This window comes from Pseudophryne corroboree, chromosome 2, assembly GCF_028390025.1.
Source record: "Pseudophryne corroboree isolate aPseCor3 chromosome 2, aPseCor3.hap2, whole genome shotgun sequence".
Classification (NCBI taxonomy): Eukaryota; Metazoa; Chordata; class Amphibia; order Anura; family Myobatrachidae; genus Pseudophryne; species Pseudophryne corroboree.
In genome coordinates this window covers 214,365,215-214,387,483 of record NC_086445.1, presented here as the reverse complement: position 1 = coordinate 214,387,483, position 22,269 = coordinate 214,365,215, and the positions used below count along the sequence as shown (strand labels likewise).

Below are 22,269 nucleotides of genomic sequence, written 5' to 3'. Positions count from 1 at the left end.
CATGATGCCCTGGCCGCCGGTGGCGCCCCCCCTCTCCTGGGCCTGCTAAGGCGCCAGTCGCCCTACCCTAGTTACGCCTCTGTCAATGAACTATAAATACAGGACGCTAGCATGCCAGGGCCATGGTCCCTTAAGAGTTTTTTAACAGGTGAATCTTTTATGCGTGAAGATGATTAATTGAATTGGGAGGATAGTGCATGTCTCAGCTGCAAGTACCTATAGAAAAATGAAGCTGACACATCAAATTCTTCTCGCAGCTGGGAAAAAGATTTCAGGCATTACCCAACTGCAGGTATCCCAACTCAATCAGCCCTTTTGAGTTTACCAGAGGAGCATCTCGGTCTAACCCCTCATATTCCATTAATCTAGTTGCCTGTCCACAAATCTTAACCACCTGAATAACAATAGCTGGAGCTATACAGGAAAGACTCCTAGCAACCAGTGTTGCAAAGAAGCATGTCCTATATTAGCCCGCAATATCAAAATACTTGTCGATTTATTTGCTTGGTCTTCTCCTACCCAATTTTGTCTTGACCTTCAGGTATTTGAATAGTGGCTGTATGTTAAGAGAAACAAAATCTTGCAGGGATTCTGTTATCCAGATGCCTAGATATTTAAAGCAATCAACACATTAAAAAGGTAGATTTATATGCGATCCCATAAAACTTTTACCTGAGAATGGAAGAATACAAGACTTTCCTCAATTTATATTAAAGCCCGAGTACACCGCAAAGGTTTGAATTGTTTCCAGGATTATAGGCATGGACATAACATAGTTAGACAAAAATATTAATAAATCATCCACATATAATGCAACTATATCTCTTCTATCGCCTGCTCTTAGATGTGAATAGGAGAGGATTGTTTGAGGCCTTTGTGAGTGTGAGAACTTTGAATTGGGTTCTGAAAGGGAAGAGCAACCAGTGTAGGGTTTGTAGGAGAGGGGAGGCAGATTTAGTATGTTTGGAGATGAAGATGAGCCGAAACAGCAGCACTGAGACAGACTGAAGTGGAGAGGTGTGGGAGGCAAGGAGCCCAACAAGACTAGGTTGCAGTAGTCCAGTCTGGTGGTGACCAGTGAGTGGCTGAAGATCTTAGTTGCTTCGAGGGCGAGAAAAGGTCTGCTCCTGGAGATATTTCTGAGATGGAAACTGCAGGAGTGCAAAAGGTGCTGCATGTTTGGTTTTAAGGATAAGCAGGAGTCAAGGATAACTCCAAAATAGTGCACTTGCGGGATTGAGGAGATGGTTGAGTTGTTAATAGATAATGAAATTGTGAGAGTTGAGGTTATTTAGGAGGGTGGGAAAATGATCAGCTCAGTCTTAGACATGTTAAGTTTAAGAAAGCACTAGGACATCCTGGATGAAATAGCAGAGACAGCTGAAGATACAAGTGAGGAAAGAAGGGGAGAGGTCAGGGGAGAAGAGGAAGATCTGAGTATCATCAGCATAGAGATGTTATTGGAGGTCAAAAGAGAAGGTGAGCTCAGCTAAAGAGGCTGCATAGAAGGAGAATAGGAGAGGTCCAAGAATAGACCCTTGTGGATAACTATTGTCAGAGGAAGTGGGAGGGAGGGGGGGGTGGAGTCATTAGAGGAGACAGAAAAAGAACAGTTGAAGAGGTAGGAGGGCAGGCAGAAAAAGGCAGCATCACACAGACCGAGGGAGTGAAGTATTTGCAGGAGAAGAGGGTGGTCCAGAGAGGTTGAGAATGAGCAGAAAGTACTGGCCCTTGACTTTAGAAGTAAGGAGGTCATTGCTGACTTTAGCGAGGGCAGTTTCTGTAGAAAAGAGAGGACAAAAGCAAGACTTAAATGGATCAAGCAGGGAGTGGGAGGAGAGAATGGAGGTAAGGTGGTTGTATACAATATGTTCAAGGAGTTTGGAAACAAATGGGAGTAGAGAGATGAGTAGTAGTTAGAGAAAGTGTTAGGATCAGAGATTTTTTTTCAAGAATGGGGGAGACAAGGGTATGCTTGAATGCCTTCCCATGTGAAGGAACAGAGGAAATGTCCATCGGTCGGCCACAGTAGGGCTCACACTGCCCAGTGTGCCGCCTTTCAACTTAGAAAATATAATGTCAGATGGCCATGCTACAGTAGATGATACTGCATGCCTGATTTTCCGGTCAGTCAACCGCATAGAGGCTACAACTATCTGAAAGATCCGCCAATATCGAGTGATATGGGAGTGCGGGTCTGGTATCTACAGGGAACAGTCTAGTGTCCTGCATCTGTCCCTCTCTGGGCTCCAGACAGTTCTTTATATTCTTTCAGCACAGGAAGGTTGGAGTTCAAGGGGTTCTGTTACCCTGTCACCTCATATATTTGGTCTCTGGCACCAGTTTTATTTTATCTTTTAAACAATATGCCCAGTATACTGACATACCCAGTAAAATAATTTGTGGTTCAAGTTCAGAACATGGGACCCCCCTAAAATGTTTCAGAACATCATTAAACTTGTTTAGATTTTTGATATTATACCCTGCACGCCTGCAAATTTACACTGGGACTTCATTGACTGACTTCCTCACTGTAGCTGACGCAGAGGCTTTCTTAAAATAGGAAGATGGTGATGCTCGCTCCTCTGATGACCATGAAGATACTTGATGTGACGGTGTTTATTTCATTTACAGTTGGTTTATTTGGTGAGATACCTGAATACACTGCCTGGTTGCTTCTTGTTGTATACCATGGTGTGACTTTGCCTCCAGTTTAATTTTTCAACGTGTATTTTGCCATGGGATCCTCATATACTTTGCTCAGGTTTATATCTGATTAGACATGCTTTATTTTCAGGTTCCATACTCTGTTAATATGCTGAGGGCTCCCCCTGCTTCTAGTATAAAATTCTCTCAGTCAGGATTTATTCATATCTTTTCTTGAATGTTTTTCCTGTGTTTTTTTTCACTTGGTTGTTGGCGGGACCAGCGAGGCCCTGCTCTACCCTCACTATGGACATTAACATTGTTCTGTTATACTTCAGAAGTCGCATTGACTTCTCTATGCTATGTTTTTGTTGTATGTTTTTTGCTATGCAATCTCCAGAAGCCTTGCTGCTAGTCAGATGGTTCTTCTGCTTTCTTCTGCAATATTTTATGGTTGGTGCAGATTATTCCAACTGTACCCTTTTTCTTTCACTCTTTTCCCCCCACCTCTTTCCTTCCCTCTTTTACCCCAATTGCCCCTCTATCTATATGTCAGCGTCAATGCTTTGCGAAATGTATCTGTTTATGCTAGACCAATTAACAGTGGCAGTTGTCACTCTACACATAATGTACTGAATGTCTACAGTTAAACTAGGTTCATGGAACATAGGAGGGATTAATTCTCTACAGAAAAGGAAAAAAATACTATTGTACCTGAACAAATTGATGATCGATATTGTGTTTTTACAAGAAACGCATCTGGTAGCTTCTGAAATGCTGAAGCTTAATACTCTGAAGTGGAAGGTCCTAGCATCTTCGCCATTTACCTCCAAAGCCGGAGGTGTGGCGATACTAGTTATAAATACCATTCCCATTGAGCTCACGTCTATGACTGCAGACCCAGAGGGTAGATTTATACTTTGTAAAATAATATTAGACTGTCGTCCATACATACTTTGTAATATTTATGCCCCAAATACTAAGATACTGTACCCTCCTTTTTGCGTAAATTATTGCATATCCTTACTCCACTTAATGATATAACATTCAGTGCAGGTGGTGATTTTAATATTGCCACCTCTCTCCAGTTAGATAGGCAGATCACACGTGCTGGAGGTAGATGTCCACCCAAAACAGGTGTCCCTTGGTTTGCACAAATGTTGCAATTGCTTGATGTTTGGAGAACTCTGAACCCCATAGAAAAATAATATACAGCCTTTCAGCAGCACATGGGACACTATCTAGAATAGATTATATTTTAATTTCTGATAGATTATTGCCCAATATTATTAGAGTAATGATTGAACCTATTGTGCTGTCAGACCATGCAGTGGTGTGGCTGGATTTACAATTGCATACTGACAGAAGCTCCTTTTGCACCTGGAGGTTTCCTTCCTCCTTGTCTCATTCTCTCACTTTTAGGGATAGACTGGAATCAGCTTGGCTGTCATATTATGACACCAACTCCAATGCTCTCTCTGAATCACCCCAACTTTTTTGGCAACCTTTTAAAGCAGTCCTTCGAGGTGAAATTATTTCCCACACTTCCCATTCATATAAAACTTTACAATCTGACTATATTCAGGCCCAAACTGTCTTGACAGAATTGTATCAATCTTATAAATCTGACTTGTCCACTAATAATAAAAAATTATATTATGCTGCTAAACAAGCTTTTGATGGCCTGCTCATCAAAATGGAGTCTCGGTACTCATTTAAGAAGAACGCTAGATTCCATCAATTTGGTAACAAGTCAGGCAAATTGCTTTCACATTTATTACAAGGCCTCCGATGTTAATTCACTCCCTCAAGACTTCTGATGGTACACTTACAACTACTAATGCCCAGATTGTGCAAATTATGCACTCCTGCTATACCACACTGTATTCTGAGCCCCCCACTCCCCCTCCTACCTCTCACAATTTCTGGGAAGGTTTACCTATCCCTCAATTGAGATCAGACTTTGGTGCAACATTAATAGCTGATATTACAGAGGCAGGGGTCTGTAAGACCATCGCTCATCTTAAAAATGGCAAGTCTTAAAAAGAATTAATATAACGCCTATAACTAACCAGGGGTTAAAAAAACAAACTATACATACAGTATATATAATTTCTTATTGTGTACACATTCATTTTGAAAAATATTTTTTTGATATAGTATATAGATAGATAAAGGCATTGATCCACTGCACGCAGCACTCCTAGATCTGGAGTGCATGTGGTATGTGACCACATTATTTAAATAAAAATCACAGAGACTACTCACCATAATAAACAAAGAGGATTTGGTTCATATTTTAATCAAAACATTTAAGCTTGCAGTCCCCGTCAAGGAAAATGGAATTTAAGCTGCAAGCTTAAATGTTTTGCTCAAAATTCTAAATACTCCCACCACATCATATAATATATGCACAGTGGTGCAAGTGGGCGGGTACGGGTGGGTACGGCGTACCCGTAAGAATTTAGCCGTGGGTACGCCGTACCCACACCGACGGGCCGCCGCTCCTCGCACCGCCGCTGATGTGAGGGAAGGAGAGCGCAGCCTGTGCCTCTCCTTCCCCTCAGTCTCCGGCGGGTGTCTCACAGTTTAATTCAGCGCCGATCCGTGAGCCAATCAGAGCTCGCGGTGCGAGCTCTGATTGGCTCACGTATCGGCGCTGAATTAAACTGTGAGACACCCGCCGGAGACTGAGGGGAAGGAGAGGCACAGGCTGCGCTCTCCTTCCCTCACACAGGACGGCAGCGGCCAGCGGCAGCGGTGAGCAGGGAAGGGGGGGGGGGCATGTTATACCTGGCACTGGGGGATATCTGGCACTGGGGGGGCATTTCTATCTGGCACTGGGGGATATCTGGCACTGGGGGGGCATTTCTATCTGACACTGGGGGATATCTGGCACTGGGGGGCATATATACCTGGCACTGGGGGGCATATATACCTGGCACTGGGGGATATCTTGCACAGGGGGGCATGTATACCTGGCACTGGGGGATATCTGGCACAGGGGGGCATGTATACCTGGCACTGGGGGATATCTGGCACTGGGGGGGCATGTATACCTGGCACTGGGGGATATCTGGCACTGGGGGCATATCTGGCACTGTAGGGGCATTTCTGTATCTGGCACGGGGGGCAATGTATATCTGACACAGTGGGAGCATTTGTGTATCTGGCACTGTGGGGCAATGTGTATCTGGCACTGTGGGGCAATGTATATCTGGCACTGTGGGGCAACGTGTATCTGACACTGCGAGGCAATGTATATCTGGCACTCTGGGGGCATTTCTGTATCTGGCACTGTGGGGCAATGTATATCTGGCACTGTGGGGCAACGTGTATCTGGCACTATTGGGGTCATACGTGTATCTGCCCCTCCCCCATATGTGTATCACGCCCCCATTTTCATTGGCCACGCGCCCATGTGGCATTTGGCCACACCCATTTTTTTTGTGCGCGCGCCGAAGGTGCGCGCACACAGTACCCGTAAGACATTTTTTCTACTTGCACCACTGTATATGCATGAACAATGTAGAAACCCTTATTGGTTCAGTGGTGAATTCACAGCCAATCAGAAGTGACTAGCTAGTGCTGGCAACCATTCTCATCATCAGCATGTAGTGACCCCATACTTCAGGCACCCACTGGTACTCCTAATAAAAAATCATAAACATTTTTAAGAAATAATCTGTTTCCAGAGAAACAATAAAAATAATATCCAATTGCATACTTGCAATATAACTATCAGTGCTTACAACTATGGGGGTCATTCCGAGTTGTTCGCTCTGTATTTTTTTCTCGCAACGGAGCGATTAGTCGCTAATGCGCATGCGCAATGTCCGCAGTGCGACTGCGCCAAGTAAATTTGCTATGCAGTTAGGAATTTTACTCACGGCATTACGAGGTTTTTTCTTCGTTCTGGTGATCGTAATGTGATTGACAGGAAGTGGGTGTTTCTGGGCGGAAACAGGCCGTTTTATGGGAGTGTGTGAAAAAACGCTACCGTTTCTGGGAAAAACGCGGGAGTGGCTGGAGAAACGGAGGAGTGTCTGGGCGAACGCTGGGTGTGTTTGTGACGTCAAACCAGGAACGACAAGCACTGAACTGATCGCAGATGCCGAGTAAGTCTGGAGCTACTCAGAAACTGGTAAGAAGTGTCTATTCGCAATTCTGCTAATCTTTCGTTCGCAATTTTGATATGCTAAGATTCACTCCCAGTAGGCGGCGGCTTAGCGTGTGCAAAGCTGCTAAAAGCAGCTTGCGAGCGAACAACTCGGAATGACCCCCTATGTTAACAGGAGGCTTTCTTTGATATTGAATGTGATATATTTTCCAATGGAGATTTCATTATGAAGAATACAGTCAGTTTAAAACTTTTTCTGGTTAATGAGCTAATTTTGCAGTGTATGCAGAGCTTTGTTAGTAGCAGGAATTAGCACAACACCCAGAATTAGCAGCAACTTGTACGATGTTAATATGCAGCCTCCCATGTGCAGCCCCTTCTATAACCAGTCTTGTTTAATAAGAACAAAAAACAGGTATCCCCCAGCACTCGGGATGACATCAGCAACAAGATTTGAAAACGACATGGTGGTAGATCATTCAGTTGCATACTTGGATGCCAGGTGTAATCACTCTATCATTTCAAATTACCATATACAACAGGTGTGTATGTATATATTCAACCCAGTTCAATGCTAACAGGCAGAACTATATAACCACACACATCTCAATGCAATGGATTGGTTGCATAAAAAAGAACATATAAAAGTGTCAGTTACAATTAATCTTTTTATAACACTAATATTGACATACTACAAAAATATACATATGTATAAATATGTGTATAATGATATACAAAGCCACACGAACAGGACAACAAAAGTAAAATTAATTAATTATTAATTATTAATTTCTGTGCTTGCAGGTTACTGTAATGTAAAACACACCAGTTAGCCAAACAATTGGTTTGTCAAAACCTATGGTGTATTGGTGTGTTTTCAATTGTTGCAAATTATTTCTTAAAATAAGTTTTTAATAATTGTATTAATCATTGAGATAAACCCCCGGGAGGTTATGTGAATTTTTTATATGTGAATAAATTGTGTTTAATTTTTATTATTGGTTGCATATGTATTATTAAGCGCCAACTGGGAATATTTGTATCTTTATCCTGGTCCCATTCATGACTCTCAGAACAGCAATAAGAAATTTGGTAACTGCTCAATCTAATTAGTATTGTCATCCAGGTACCTGAAAGGGAGTGTTTATTCTGAGCACGAAACAAAAAACAGGCATTCCCCGGCACTCGGGATGACATTAGCAGCAGGATTTGAAACCTACATGGCAGTAGATAATTCAGAGATCTCAGTTGCATGTATTTGCAAAGATATGGTAAGCCTCCAGGCCAACTTCAACATAATTCTCCATTTACCAAGTATGTTATAGAGAGAGGTCCCAATATCTATGGGCCTAATTCAGATTTGATTGCTGCAACGACAGCAATCGCAGCCTGAAGCCTTTTGTGTAGTGTGCATGCGCAGCGGCTGCACTGCATGTGCGTGCACAGTGTGATGCAAATGCGATCGCCTCTGGCTGATTGACAGGCAGAGGTGGTCATGAGGTGAAAGGGGGCGTGCTAGCAGCATTTCAATGCCGTCGGGGGGGCGCGGGTGACGTCACACACAGCTGCCTTCCACCACAGCTAGGCTGCGTAGGCAGGGAGCTACTCACTGGGTGTGAAAGCATTGTCGCCGTGCAATGCTTTTGCACCTCTGCGGAGGAAAGGGGGGGGGGGGAGGAACTTGACATGTGGGGTGGACTAGCCCTGTGCTGGGTGTCCCCCCGCATGTCAAAGATTCTCATTGTAGATGTGCTAATTTTAGCACATCTACGGTCAGCTCTGGATAGAGCCCTCTATTCAGTGTAACAGTCTGCAGTGGTTAAATACAGCTGTGGGAACAGATGAGCATTCAAGTACCGCTGTTATAATATATGTGGCGCTGTTATATGCACTGTATCGTGACACATAGGCTGGATACACACTTACCTGATCTGTCTGCAGACCACCATATCCGCAAAGCGGGAAGACGTTTCTGGTAAGCCTACACACTTACCAATCAGCCGCTTGATGCGTCATCACGACTGGGCGGGTATTTAAATTGCCCTGCCCAGCCGACATGTCCGTCACCAGCGGTCCTTGCAGCAAGTGTATTGGTGAATGGCGGGTGGCCCGTACACACAGCCAGATGCGCTGATATATCGGGCATCGGCTGTGCTGTAGTACCAACGCAATATGTCTGTGATCAGCAAATTATATATTGTCTGATATATTGGATGATATACACTGTGTACCCAGCATAAGTCTCCAAAGGATCTATTACTGTCCCTGAGTTCTTACCACTCCTTGCGGTTAAAGCTCCGATTCCCACTCCGACTGGTGTGCGGTGCTGCTTATTATGATGCCATAACTACTGCACACCAGTCGAAACTTTCTTTTTTTATTGTTTCTCTGGCCACAGATTATTATTATTTTTTATGTATAAACTCACTGAGTTTGCATTTTTTTTAATATATATTTAACTAATAAAGTATATAAATATATATTTTTTAATATACACAGCTACTCAATAGCACTGCTTTTACTATTTTATTCCTTTGAATTTTTCTGTTGCAAAACTCTAGATCTTGCCAGTGTAGAGGCAGCAGGTGTGAGAGCTGTATATACCCACTCTTAATTAATTACACAAGCGCCCATTGTTTTGTTCTAATACGACTTTTTCATCGGCCCTGAGTGTACAGTATGTTATCTGGGAATTTTAGTCCAAGAACACTGAATAAAGAACCCCCAGGGTTTACATGATTTTTAATGTTTAAGGTGCTGTTTGTTTGTCCTGTGTAAGCAGTACACTGCACTTCTAAGAAATTAATCATGAAAATACAGATTCCTCCCAGGCAATTTTCCATGTTAAAAAACCTGATACACAGAATAATTTGAACAAAAACGACCAGGTCTATAAAGGAAAGAAGCTGAATGCATTTTATTATTCAACTAATCATGTTTTATACAATGCATGCGGGGAGTGATTTTTTGAAAACGCCATTACTTGTTAATGCAGCTGCTGTTAGAGTGCAATGTTGGGCTGTCCGCGTACATTTGATGAATCACACTCATAAACTGGAGACTTGAAATGAGCGTTTTCACAGAAGACCCAGAATCTGCAGCTACTGGGATTGAATTAAGAGCCTAATAGTCCGTGAGCTGAAGATACACATAAAAAACGTGTTGTGGATTTGAAATAGCTGATTTCCCCATGCTTCAAGCACAAAAGCATACACATCCATATGAATATATATTTACTTTTGGACATTTAAAGAAAACACAATTACTGAAGTGCAATTTATAATTAACCCCTTATATGTTTACAGTTATTGCAATAGCTGACTTTTGGTTGGTGGATTATACCAAAGAGATGTTTTTAGGGGCACTAGGGCCCTCTACAGTTTTAGTTTGTCTCTGCACTTGAGTTGGTTGAAATGATAACTGAAGCATTGCTACAGCTCTTGGAAAGTCATGAGCCAGCTAGAGACTCATCGGAAGCATTGAAAAGAATAAAAAAATCTAAGAGGGCACAAAGTAGTACAGGTTGAGTATCCCATATCCAAATATTCCGAAATACGGAATATTCCGAAATACGGACTTTTTTGAGTGTGAGTGAAATAGTGAAACCTTTGTTTTTTGATGGCTCAATGTACACAAACTTTGTTTAATACACAAAGTTATTAAAAATATTGCATTAAATGACCTTCAGGCTGTGTGTATAAGGTGTATATGAAACATAAATGAATTGTGTGAATGTACACACACTTTGTTTAATGCGCAAAGTTATAAAAAATATTGGCTAAAATTACCTTCAGGCTGTGTGTATAAGTTGTATATGTAACATAAATGCATTCTGTGCTTAGACTTGGGTCCCAACGCCATGATATCTTATTATGGTATGCAATTATTCCAAAATACGGAAAAATCCCATATCCAAAATACCTCTGGTCCCAAGCATTTTGGATAAGGGATACTCAACCTGTATAGCATATTGACCATATGAAACAATATGTTGCTATGAGTGCAGTGATTTGTCTGAGAACTCTGTTTCGGGAGTAGCTGGTCATAGGAGTTGTCCAGACTCGGTAACAATAGTAAATGTGGGATACTACCTGCGCTCGCCTGGTGTGGTGTCTGTGATGTGTGTTTGAAATATCAAATGACACTGAGTGTATTGTGTAATAGTCCTTTATTGAGGCACAATAACTGATAGCAGAGCCTGTGATCCAGATCTCTGTAGTCTATGTCTGTGTCCCAGATGTCCACTTAGGAACAATGAGAGGTGATGCGGGTAGCAGTATGTGGGATGGGAAGGGGGGGCGGCATCCCGACCCTTCAGGTGCACTTACTTTCTCTCTTATGGTCTGAGCGATACAGGTGTGCTAGCAGGATCATGCCGCCTGTCCCACCAAATGTGCTCCCAGCCCCATACCACAGGCATGCCCGGAGCGCTGAAGAGTCTGAGCCCAAGAGGGCTCAGACTCTACTGCGCATTCGCAGATCTCTGGGAAAATGGCGTGGTGGCCATTTTCCCTGAGATTTCTCTACTGTGCATGCGCAGAACTCCGTGAAAATGGCCGCTGAGCCATTTTCACTGTGCGGATGCCGGCGCTGGACTTCGGAGGGGTGAGTATTTTAAAAATGGGTGCAGTGTGTGCGGTGGGGGCCCCCTCTGGACTCAGGGGCCCGTGTGCACCGCACACACTGCACCCATTATAGAAACGCCAGTGACCAAAACCCTTTCCACTAACTCATCTATCCTCGGCATTGGGCATTAGCAGTATTCAAGCAGTCTAGGTGAGATGAATAGTACTATACTCACCATAGATGTTCATTGACTGCTGGTCACTGCACGTCAGTCCTGGATCCACCAAGGTCTGCTGTATGGATGTTTGTCAGTTTTTTAGAGCATAATGACGTTGAGTGATACGTGACTGTATAAAATCACATTTTTATTCCAAATATATAAAATACATGTACCAAATGCTGGATTTAATCAGAATCCTGTTAGAGAGGAGCGCACTTCAGAATCTATATACTATCTCCTGCTACTGCACTTAGGGTCTAATTCAGGTTGATCGTAAATGGCGATCCAGGAAAAGCAAACGCCTCTGCCAGTCAATCAGGTAGAGGCGGTAGCGGGGTGGCGGCAACACTTAGTTTCCAGAAAGGAGATGGAGCATTGCGGGGGCAGGGCAATCTGAACGGTGGGTGGAGGCGGATGAATGGAGGCGTGGTCGCGGTGGCTGCGTGACATCACATGCACCAATGCCGGCAGGACTCGTTTTTAGTTTCTGCTGACAAGCAGAAATTGCAAAGCGATTGCAATTTCTGCTTGTCAAATGGGGGGAAGCGCCGGTCAGAATGCTGGGCGGTTTTGCCGAGCGCTGGGCGGCCCCCAGCATGCGAGCAATTAATCAAATATAATACATATAATAAAAAAATACATATATTTAATATATGTTGATATTTATTATTATTTCTCTTAAAATTAGTAGAAATAAATAGGTTTTACTTACATAAGATTATCTCCCCCCCCCCCTAGTAATTCCACATACCTGCCCCTCCCCCGCCAGTAATGTCACACACCGGCCCCACCACAGTAATGCCACACATATGCCCCTCATATTTCCACACACCAGCTCCCCCTTTAGTAATTCCACACACATGCCCCTCATATTTCCACACACCAGCTCCCCCCTTAGTAATTCCACACACCTGCCCCCCTTCCCCCTTAGTAATTCCACACCCCTGCCCCAAGCACCCATAATAATTTGTCACACTGGGACCTCACTAGGCAGCAGAGTGAGTGAGTGTGTGAGTGGGCGGGAATGCGACATGCGGTGCGTGACCTATGACTCACCATAGGTCACAGGCCGGCTGTCGCAGAATGGAAGTGCAGCGCTGGACGAGCAGTCTTACATATCTGGCTACCATCAACAAGAACTCCATCTGATGTAATCAAAGTGCACATCCCAGCTAAAGTGACGCAGTGGACTGATGAAGGTTGATAACTGCTAAGTGATAAAAAGTGTGTCTAAAGTATCACTTTGGCCCCCGTATCTGAGCAATAGGCACTAGGGGGCTTATTCACTAAGCACTGAAGAGAGATAGCGTGAACAGAGATAAAGCACCAACCAATCAACTCCTTTCATGTTACATGCTGTGTGTAAAAAATCACAGTTAGAAACTGATTGGTTGGTACTTTATCTCTGTTCACTTTATCTCTCTCCAAGGGGCCTATTATTAACATTATTTTTACTAAAATAATATGAAAAATTGTGTTTTCACACCCTTTTCACATTATTTAAGTATCTCTCAAATGTATTAGAGGGCATTTGGAGCCGTTTTCATGAAAAACTGCTCCAAACCCTTTAATTGTCTTTTTTTATTAGTAAGCCACATTGTATTCCCCATACTTATAATAGGAAATGCGATGTGGACAAATTTACTGGAAAAAAAATCTATGAAAAAAAAAAGAACCACAGTGAGCCCTGTGATAATTTTGCCAGCGCAGGCTGGCAAATTCACATGGCAGCACTGTGATGTACACCCTTTGCCCAGCTTTCCCTGCCCCCTGGCTGCAAGCTCTGTCCCTGCATGCGATAATTGATACATCCATGCGATGTACTCAATTATCGCAGTGCGAGTTTGGTCGATTTTATCACCTGTCATCCGCATCATCAGATGCAGATGGTGATAAATAGACCTTCAAGACTTAGTAAATAGATCCCTCAGTTAAACAGCTGCTATTATATGCTAATACATACTAATATAATAAAATACAAAAAAGAAACATCACATATGCAAATAGGTTATATAAAGCATGTCAGAGAAAGACTTTCATTAAGAGCATGAAGTTGAATGATAATGAGATTATGTATCCAGTGTGTCTCTGCTCTCTATAGAGCATTAGCTCCGTTACCTTCATCCTCTGTCACATGGTCAATCATTATGTAACGTAATATTGCTATGGTATGCCTGTGTCCTCTTGTTTAATTGGGAACCAAGTAGAGATAAGCGGGTTCGGTTTTAATCGGATTTACTCGGATTTACCCGAATCTCCTTATTGGCTTATGGACGTCACATGTTTTGGTTAGCCAATAAGAAAAATCCAGAAAAAAAGAACTTGCGATAGTTCTGGCGTTAAGAACAGAGTAAATCCAAACCTGCTCATCTCTAGAACCAAGGGCGTAGCTAGGGAGGGAGTGCAACTGCTATGGGGCTCAGAGCTGATGGTGGCCCACCTTCTGTATCAAAGTTACATGTCATATACATTTTTCAGCATTGGCTGGTACAACGGGCCCCTTACAAAAGTGTGCCTGCAATACATCTGAGTATGCCCCTGAACCAGCTTAATGTAATGTGGTATGAAATTAACTGGAGGACATTCTAATGTTACATAATTTGAACTGGGGCACTTTAATGTAGCACAATATGAAGTGGAGGTACTATGGTTTGGCATAATATAAACTGTGGGCATTATAATGTGACATTATATGAAGTGGGGACATAATATCAGAATGTGAATTGAGAGTACTGTGTGGCATAATGTGCACTAGCAGCCGGGTGCGCTGGCCATGCAGTGGGTTCGGGTCTATGGGTGTCGTGGACACCCACAAGTGGGAATAGCCCCTGTTAGCCGGGATTCCGGCTGGCGGTATTGTGAGTGTTCGGGATCCCGGCGTCGGTATGCTGACCGTCAGGATCCCGGGTGCCGGCGACGTAACCACATCCCCTGGCAACCCTACAATGTGACATAGGGCGGGATGTATTAACATACATCGCCGCCCCTCGCCGGTTACCGCAGCGATGTTGATCGCATATGTACTAACATGCGATCAACATCGCGATGTGCTGACAGAGGCACCCCGCGATACCTGTTAGGTGGTCTGCGGGGGGTCTCCGTCACCTCGCAGGGGTCCCTACACTGACTAGACGCCGGGAAGCAGTAGCAGGCTGCCCCCGGCGCCTCCTCCTCCGCCCTGCTGCCGGAAGGACATCCGGCTACGTTGCTAGGGGGAGGAGGAGACTACATTCCGGGTCCAGGGCAGCCTGGAGGAAGGTAAGCCAGGGGGGAGAGGGGTTGGCGTCTGCGGCGGGTGTCAGCGGTGTCGGCGGGTTGCGGCGGTCGGCGAAAAGATGCCCATAGGCTTCTATAGAGTATCGCCATCCAGAGATGGCGATATCCTGGACGCCGAAAACGCGGCGGTAGGGTGTTAGTAAATATGAAAACCGCATTTTTGCTTTAGTACATCCTGCCCATAATGTGAACTAGGGCACCACTATGGTTCAGAAAATAAACCAGGGCTCTACTAAGGGGGATAACATTAACTAAGGCATTACTATGGTTCAGAAAATGTACTGGGGCACTATTATGGGGCATAAAATTAAACTTGCTGCTGTGAGATGTCATTAGGACAAGGGGCCCTTCAAAATGTTGCTATGGGGCAAACAAAGTTCTGGCTACGGCCCTCTTTGGAAACTATGCAATACCATGTGTTCTCTAAACTGCCTTGTCATTTTTCCAATATAGGCCGCATGGACATCCAATATAATACACTAAAAAATGGCTTGTGCAAGTAAAAGTGGAATTTTTTTATTTTACCCTAATGTGGGTGCACAAAGCTGTCCCCTGTTTCCCAAAAAACTACAAGTAGTACAACCCAGGCATTTAAAATGAATTGCCTTTTTTGTTAGAATATGTGTTTTACTGGACATTTTGTGTTCTGTAACATCTGTGCATGCAAGCCCAACATGCATTATTTTGCCACATTTGTTACAAAGATAATTTGGTAAGTAAAGGCCAGTACTCACGGCCCGATTTGGGAGAGATGTGTGCTGAGCTCAGCACACATCTCTCCCGGCGCTCAGCACAGCGCGATCTGTGCTGAGCGTGCGGGGGGAGACGGGGGGGCCGCTCATTTCACCCAGCAGCAGCGATAGCGATGTGCGGGGCCGCGCATCGCTATCGCTGAGGGGGCTACACACGGAGCGATGTTGCTGAAAATCTAAGCAATCTAGTCAGATTGCTTAGATTATCGCTCCGTGTGTACCCCCCTTAAGGGTAAATTTGGATCTGTATTAATTAGTGGCCAGTATTTTTTAGCTTTACTAGTGATGTTCTGACTAGACATGATGTAGTTATTTATCTGGATAGTGGTGTTATCAAGCTTCTTATGTGTGGAATAAGTTAAGGTATTTTGTCAAGGGATCGACAAAGCCTTTCTCTGGCTTCCCTAAGAAGTTTACTTGGATAGCCTCATGCAAAGAATTAATTGGTCATAGGACAGTATCCAATTAGCAACGATGCAGTTTCGGCTGGATATTGTGATTAATTACTAATGGTCATTATCAGAGGCGGATTGGCCATAGGGTCTACAGGGAAGATTCTCGGTGGGCCAACGCACCCGTGGGGCCTGTTTTGTTTGAGGACATGTGGTCCTATTTATAGACATAATGAATAAGATGCCAAACAATTTGCATATATGAAAATGACTTTGCCACTTAGCCTGTGATTGCAGATGATCTAGTGTATGCTCTGTCTGCCTGCTTGGCTGACATATAAGATTGAGTGAATAGTGATTGGGATACGGTTAGTGTAATAAGCAAGAAAATATATCTTTCTAAAGAATTATATAGTTTCCTAAATTCTGAAGGTGTATCATATAATGTGCTCATAACATTTAATTTTATTTCCTTTTAACTTCCCCTTGATGTTGGACATCCCCACTATCTGGAAAGTTTTGAGGGGAGGGTGCTGCTGCCATGGCCCATGGCTAGACCTTACACCTCTGGTGCTGCCCATGTGGGGCCACTAGTAGAAATTTTTCCAGGGCCGCTTTTTGTTCCCAATCCGCCCCATGTCATTATCACTGTATCCAATTAGAGGCCATTTTGTTCGTCCAAAATTGGACCCACAATAGCATGAAAAAACATAGGATCACCGATGTGTTAGCGAGGCTCCGGCAGGCCACTTATAGTGAATTATGCTTCAGGTGCCTGTAAACAGCTGCACTGTGGCCACAGAGAAACACGGGTCCCGGCGGTTACCTGGTGACCAGGATGCTGCATCTCTCCCAGCCGCTAGGGCTGCTGGTCCTCGCACCTAGCAACAGGCTGACACTGGGCGCAATGTGCACTGGGAACTGCCGGATACTTAGCAATGGGGACGCCAGAGGCAGACGGTGTTCCCCGTTGCTGGGCAACTAGAGACACAGCTGGAGGATGTGCAGCTAGACAGCTGCACAGCATTAATCTATTATGATTACTCAGCAGGGGATTGGTGCAGCATTAGTTAAAACCCCATCCTGTGCATGGCTCTATGTTGGTTATAGTTCCTGCTTCTTGGAGAAACTGGTGGTCCTGTGAGCTCCTGTTCTAGGATACCCTGCTTGATTCAAACCCTGCCTTGATTCCAGTCTGTTCCTGCCTCAGGTGCTCTGTGGATTTTCCACACAAACTCTTTTCTTGTGCTATCTGTATCCTTCATTTATTCCTGCTACTATTTGTTATATCTTTCTGCCATAGGCACTCTGCCACTACAACTGCCATAACATCACAGACCCTTCCACCATATCCCCTGTTAAATATCTAAGTGCATAAGGAATATAATTTATTTTAAATCAATATATTTGCATATTTCATCGGTATACAGCTATACTTATACCCTAACCCTCCATCCATTTTTGTTAGATAGGTGACATTTATACAGACACTAGTTCACTTATGAGATACATGTACCTTTAATAGAGTTTAGCAGACTCATTGTATAGAATTGGAATTAGCACCAAATAAGGCTAACCAGCTTGTAGCTGGTACCCTGTCCTAATATGAGCATAACATTGTACTCCAAGATGCATGAAATCAGTAGGAGTGTTAGAAGAATTGGGTATAACTGAATATTATAAAAACTAGTGCATCGCCATGTTTTTCTCTGTTGATGTATTTGGCCCGGGCTGAGAACATGCTGTCTCTCAGCCTGTATACGGGCGTGGTCTTTTTAATAAATAATCAATTGTTTTTTTTAAATCTGACTTCAATTCAATCTTTTACTTAGTTGCAACAAGGAAAGCACAATGGTTAAATTAAATTTGGTATTCAACAGTTTGGGGGCCCTGTCCTGTGAACCTACATATATCAATCTCTTCATCGAATTCTCAAAGGGGTGTGCCAGCCAGCAGCTGAGGACGGCAGGAATATCCCAAGATCATTTCAGGCACTGGTGAGTATAGAATATGTCATGTTATGTGCTATATGCCAGTACATGCTGTACCTGCCAGCTGTCTGTGCGATTTTATTTTTATAATATGAGAATTAGGATTGAAAAGATTGATTAAGCTAGGAAAGTAACCTGGGAACAATAACAATTGATGAGGAGTGCTTTTGCCTGTAAATGTTGCAAAATGTAATTGTTACACGTATAAGTTGAAAAATCCAAATTTTGGAAGTGTGACTAATACATAAACCTCGGCTGTTCACCTTATGTGCAAATATGTGAGTGAGAAGCAGAATATATATGCTTGCTTTGAATAAGATAGCGTTGGAACACCATAAGTATAACGTGAAAACACATATGCATAGGGAAGACATCATCCCATATTAAATAGAGAGATACATACATGTGTGTGTGCTTTATAAATAAGGTGATCACCCCAGGTTATTTAAAATCTGATAACATTCATAAAGTAATAGTCCTACTAATCTAATCTGCTGATTATTGTTTTTAACCATAAGTCTGTCTGCTAACATCGTTGAGCAGAGAGAGATGAGGAACTTTTAAATTGGTGTGTTGCTTTGTGATTGTAGTTTGTGATAATAGGGGTGGTGTATTGCGGCTCTCAGTTGACAGACGTGTCGCGTGTGTGAAGTAAAGGCAGCATGGGAGCCAATATTTCAGCATATGAGGGGGAAGTCGGACACACCCTAAGTGTGCATATCATGTTATGGAAAAATGTTCCATATTTTACAGATTTTGTACACTACTGTGACCAATGGGTACAGTCTACAGAAAATGTGAGGAGAAAAAACATGTACGTGTTAGGGAATTGTGTATTTAAATGATGGGTGCTCTGTGGTGTGGCCTGATCAACCAATACTAACCGCAGTATCAATATTGAAATGTGCAAACTCTGATTTAACTTATGTGTGTGTATTCACAGAGTTAATACAGATAGGTTATGTAAGAAAAAAAAGACTATAAAAATATGGTATCAAATGACCCGCCCTGCGCTTGCAAAACTGTATGTCGTTTTGTGTTTATGGTGTCTTGTACGTCCAACATCTAAGTTCAGTGTTTGTACTGTTACTATAATCTCAGATCTACTATTCTTTTTGTGACTGTCTGGAATGTTTACAAGTCTTGTGACTCATTCCGAGTTGTTCGCTCGCAAGCTGCTTTTAGCAGCATTGCACACGCTAAGCCACCGCCTACTGGGAGTGAATCTTAGCTTAGCAGAATTGCGAACGAAAGATTCTCAAAATTGCGAATAGAAATTTCTTAGCAGTTTCTGAGTAGCTCGACACTTACTCTGCCACTGCGATCAGTTCAGTCAGTTTCGTTCCTGGTTTGACGTCACAAACACACCCAGCGTTCGCCCAGACACTCGCCCGTTTCTCCAGCCACTCCTGCGTTTTTCCCAGAAACGGCAGCGTTTTTTCACACACACCCATAAAACGGTCAGTTTCCGCCCAGAAACACCCACTTCCTGTCAATCACACTCCGATCACCAGAACGAAGAAAAAACCTTGTAATGCCGTGAGTAAAATACCAAACTTCTTAGCAAATTTACTTGACGCAGCCGCAGTGCGAACATTGCGCATGCGCAGTTAGCGGAAAATCGCACCGATGCGAAGAAAAATAACGAGCGAACAACTCGGAATGAGGGCCAATGTTTATATATGTGTTGAACTGAGATAAAAATAGAGTTAAAGATTTGAGTGTCCGTGTTCAAATGGATATTTGCAGGACTGAAAGATGTGTGATTAGAAATGTGTATTTATCTGATATTACTACTTGTTTATGAAGTGAAGTTTTCCGTATATATATATATATATATATATATATACATATATATATATATATATATATATGGATATACATATGTAAGACCAGATGACACATTGTTGCGAGTGCTGGATGCATTCAAGTTCATAACAGAAGAAATTATAGAATGTAATACAATATATTACACTTTATCATGAATAACATTTGATGTATACACAAACAGAGCCAAACTATCAACTCATGTATAAGTAAAGATTGTGTTTAGAACTGTGGTTAAGCAGTACATTTTGTATGATAAGAATCTACATCGATACCTCTGGCAGTACACAAGGCTGTCACAACTTTGATACAGCTGCATACTTGCCTTCCTCATCCTCAAAAGTGGGGTGTATAAGCAATATAATGTGGATGAGTAAGACAATTATAATTATTACATTGCATTTAAGCACTGACAGTAACAGAATACTTTCTCTAGCATCCATAGGGGATACTGGGATGGTGAATTACAGTGGGGTAACTGAAATTAGTATGTGAATTAGGGAATTAGTATTAGTAGTAGTACAGTGTTGCTGCCAACTTTTGCTATGGGAAATGTCTTGAGTTATGCACATCTGAGGGTAATTAACATGGAATAGATTGCACAAGCTTACTACAATAGTATGAAGTTTAATGGAGAAATATACATTGAGTTCTAGCATTTGACCAAAATAACAGAACTTAATTTCTTTACAAGAATTACAAATTATTTGATAATGATAAGAAAGCTATAGCATGTGGATGTGTTATGAACCACAGGTAGTGGTTCATTCCTATTTTATGTTTATAGTTCTCTTGCAGGCCAGGATTTCCCTTTGCTCTGGTTTAGAGGATTATTGTTTGCTGTCAGTGGTCAGTCTGTGTAATTGCAGTCTGTTCCCATGTGTTCAGCCTCACCTGGCTGCTAATTGCATCTTGTCAGTTTGGAGTCATGCAACAGGGCAGCTGCATGACATAATTAATTAGGCCTCTCTGTTATATGCTGGCTGAGTGCAATTCACAGACGCTGGTGATATTTCTAGGTTTCCAGTCTGCTTGAGTTCTGAGCTTGTTCCTGCCAGTTCCTGAGCTCCTGTGTAGCAGTGTCTGTCGAGCTGCTTCCTGTGTCGATTGCTGTGTCAGTCCCTGTGTCGATTCCTGTGTCTGATCCCTTGTCCTGCCGTGAAGCGTTCCTGTCCAGAAGTCCTGTGGCTTTGCCTATGCCTGGTCGAGTTTCTGGCTTCTTGGTGTCCACCGGTCTGTCGTTTGGGATTCTGCCTGTCCTCCAGTTCTGAGAGTCTGTGTCGGCAGCATTGGGGGTTCCTGTTCGTTTGCCAGTATTCGTACCGGTTCCGTGAGTAGCGGCTCTGCCGCGTCCGTCTGCCTAGGCCGCTGTATTCCGTTATTATTTCTGTCACTGGTGTTTTGCAGAGGGTTCTGCTTATGCTGTCACCGCCGGTACACAAAAGTATTGTCGGCGTGTGGTCAGCATTTCCTTTGTTGTTCTTTTCCTTTGGCGGCAAGCCGCACATACTTTGGTTTTAGGTATGTTAGTAGCCCCTGGCCTTGTTGTTTAGTTAGAGGGCCCCTTGTTATCACCCTGTCTCGGTTCACTCTTTGTCTCTCATTAAGACCTGAGGGGCATCGAAGTTGGGCAGACGTAATCCGCCCTTCAAACGCGGCTGCCATGGGCTCAAGCAACCATAGTCTCGCAAGAGTGTACTGACAGCACGGGCGAGACAATGGAGATAGGGCGCCAGGGGCTATTCCCTTTCCATTCCCTTTTCCCAGCATTACGTCCTGGTGCTCTGGACTCACTTCATAACATCTCCCTTGTTCTGAGCACCAGGAACCTAGCATGGATGTTTACTGAGGATGTTTTTGTGTTGATTAAAAAACAACATTGTTTTAAATACAACATAGTTTAATGCTAAAAAGGAACTATAGTATGTGTAACAGGCGTTAGAGGGTAATGCAAAGTGTAACGAAGTTTGCTCCGCTATTTTAGAAATGAATAATAAGGGCAAATTTGTGGTCTACTGTATCAAATGCAGTAAAGTTTTCTTACTGATAGAAAGAGTTTGTAGGAATTTTTTTTTTGAAAGACAATATGGTGATTTCTCATACGTCCTAGAGGATGCTGGGGTCCATTTCATGACCATGGGTATAGACGGTTCCGCAGGAGCCATGGGCACTTTAAGACTTTTCAAGGGTGTGAACTGGCTCCTCCCTCTATGCCCCTCCTCCAGACCTCAGTTTAAGAAATGTGCCCAGGCAGACTGGATGCACTCCAGAGGAGCTCTATTGAGTTTCTCTGAAAAGACTTATGTTAGGTTTTTTTTTATTTTCAGGGAGAACTGCTGGCAGCAGTCTCCCTGCTTCGTGGGACTGAGGGGGCAGAAGTAGGAACCAACTTCCTTAAGAGTTTCATGGCTCTGCTTCTGGCTGACAGGACACCATTAGCTCCTGAAGGGAACTGAACGCTAGCCGTGCCTAGATGCTC

At 43.2% G+C, this 22,269-nt stretch overlaps 1 long non-coding RNA gene across 1 annotated transcript in view; it reads left to right on the top strand.

Moving 5' to 3' along the window:
* Positions 1–22,269, top strand: part of LOC135050661 (uncharacterized) — a 64,153-nt gene that overhangs the window by 2,627 nt on the left and 39,257 nt on the right. The window contains exon 2 of the long non-coding RNA XR_010241726.1: positions 17,853–17,969. This is a non-coding gene — a long non-coding RNA (uncharacterized LOC135050661). The remainder of the gene's footprint in view (positions 1–17,852; positions 17,970–22,269) is intronic.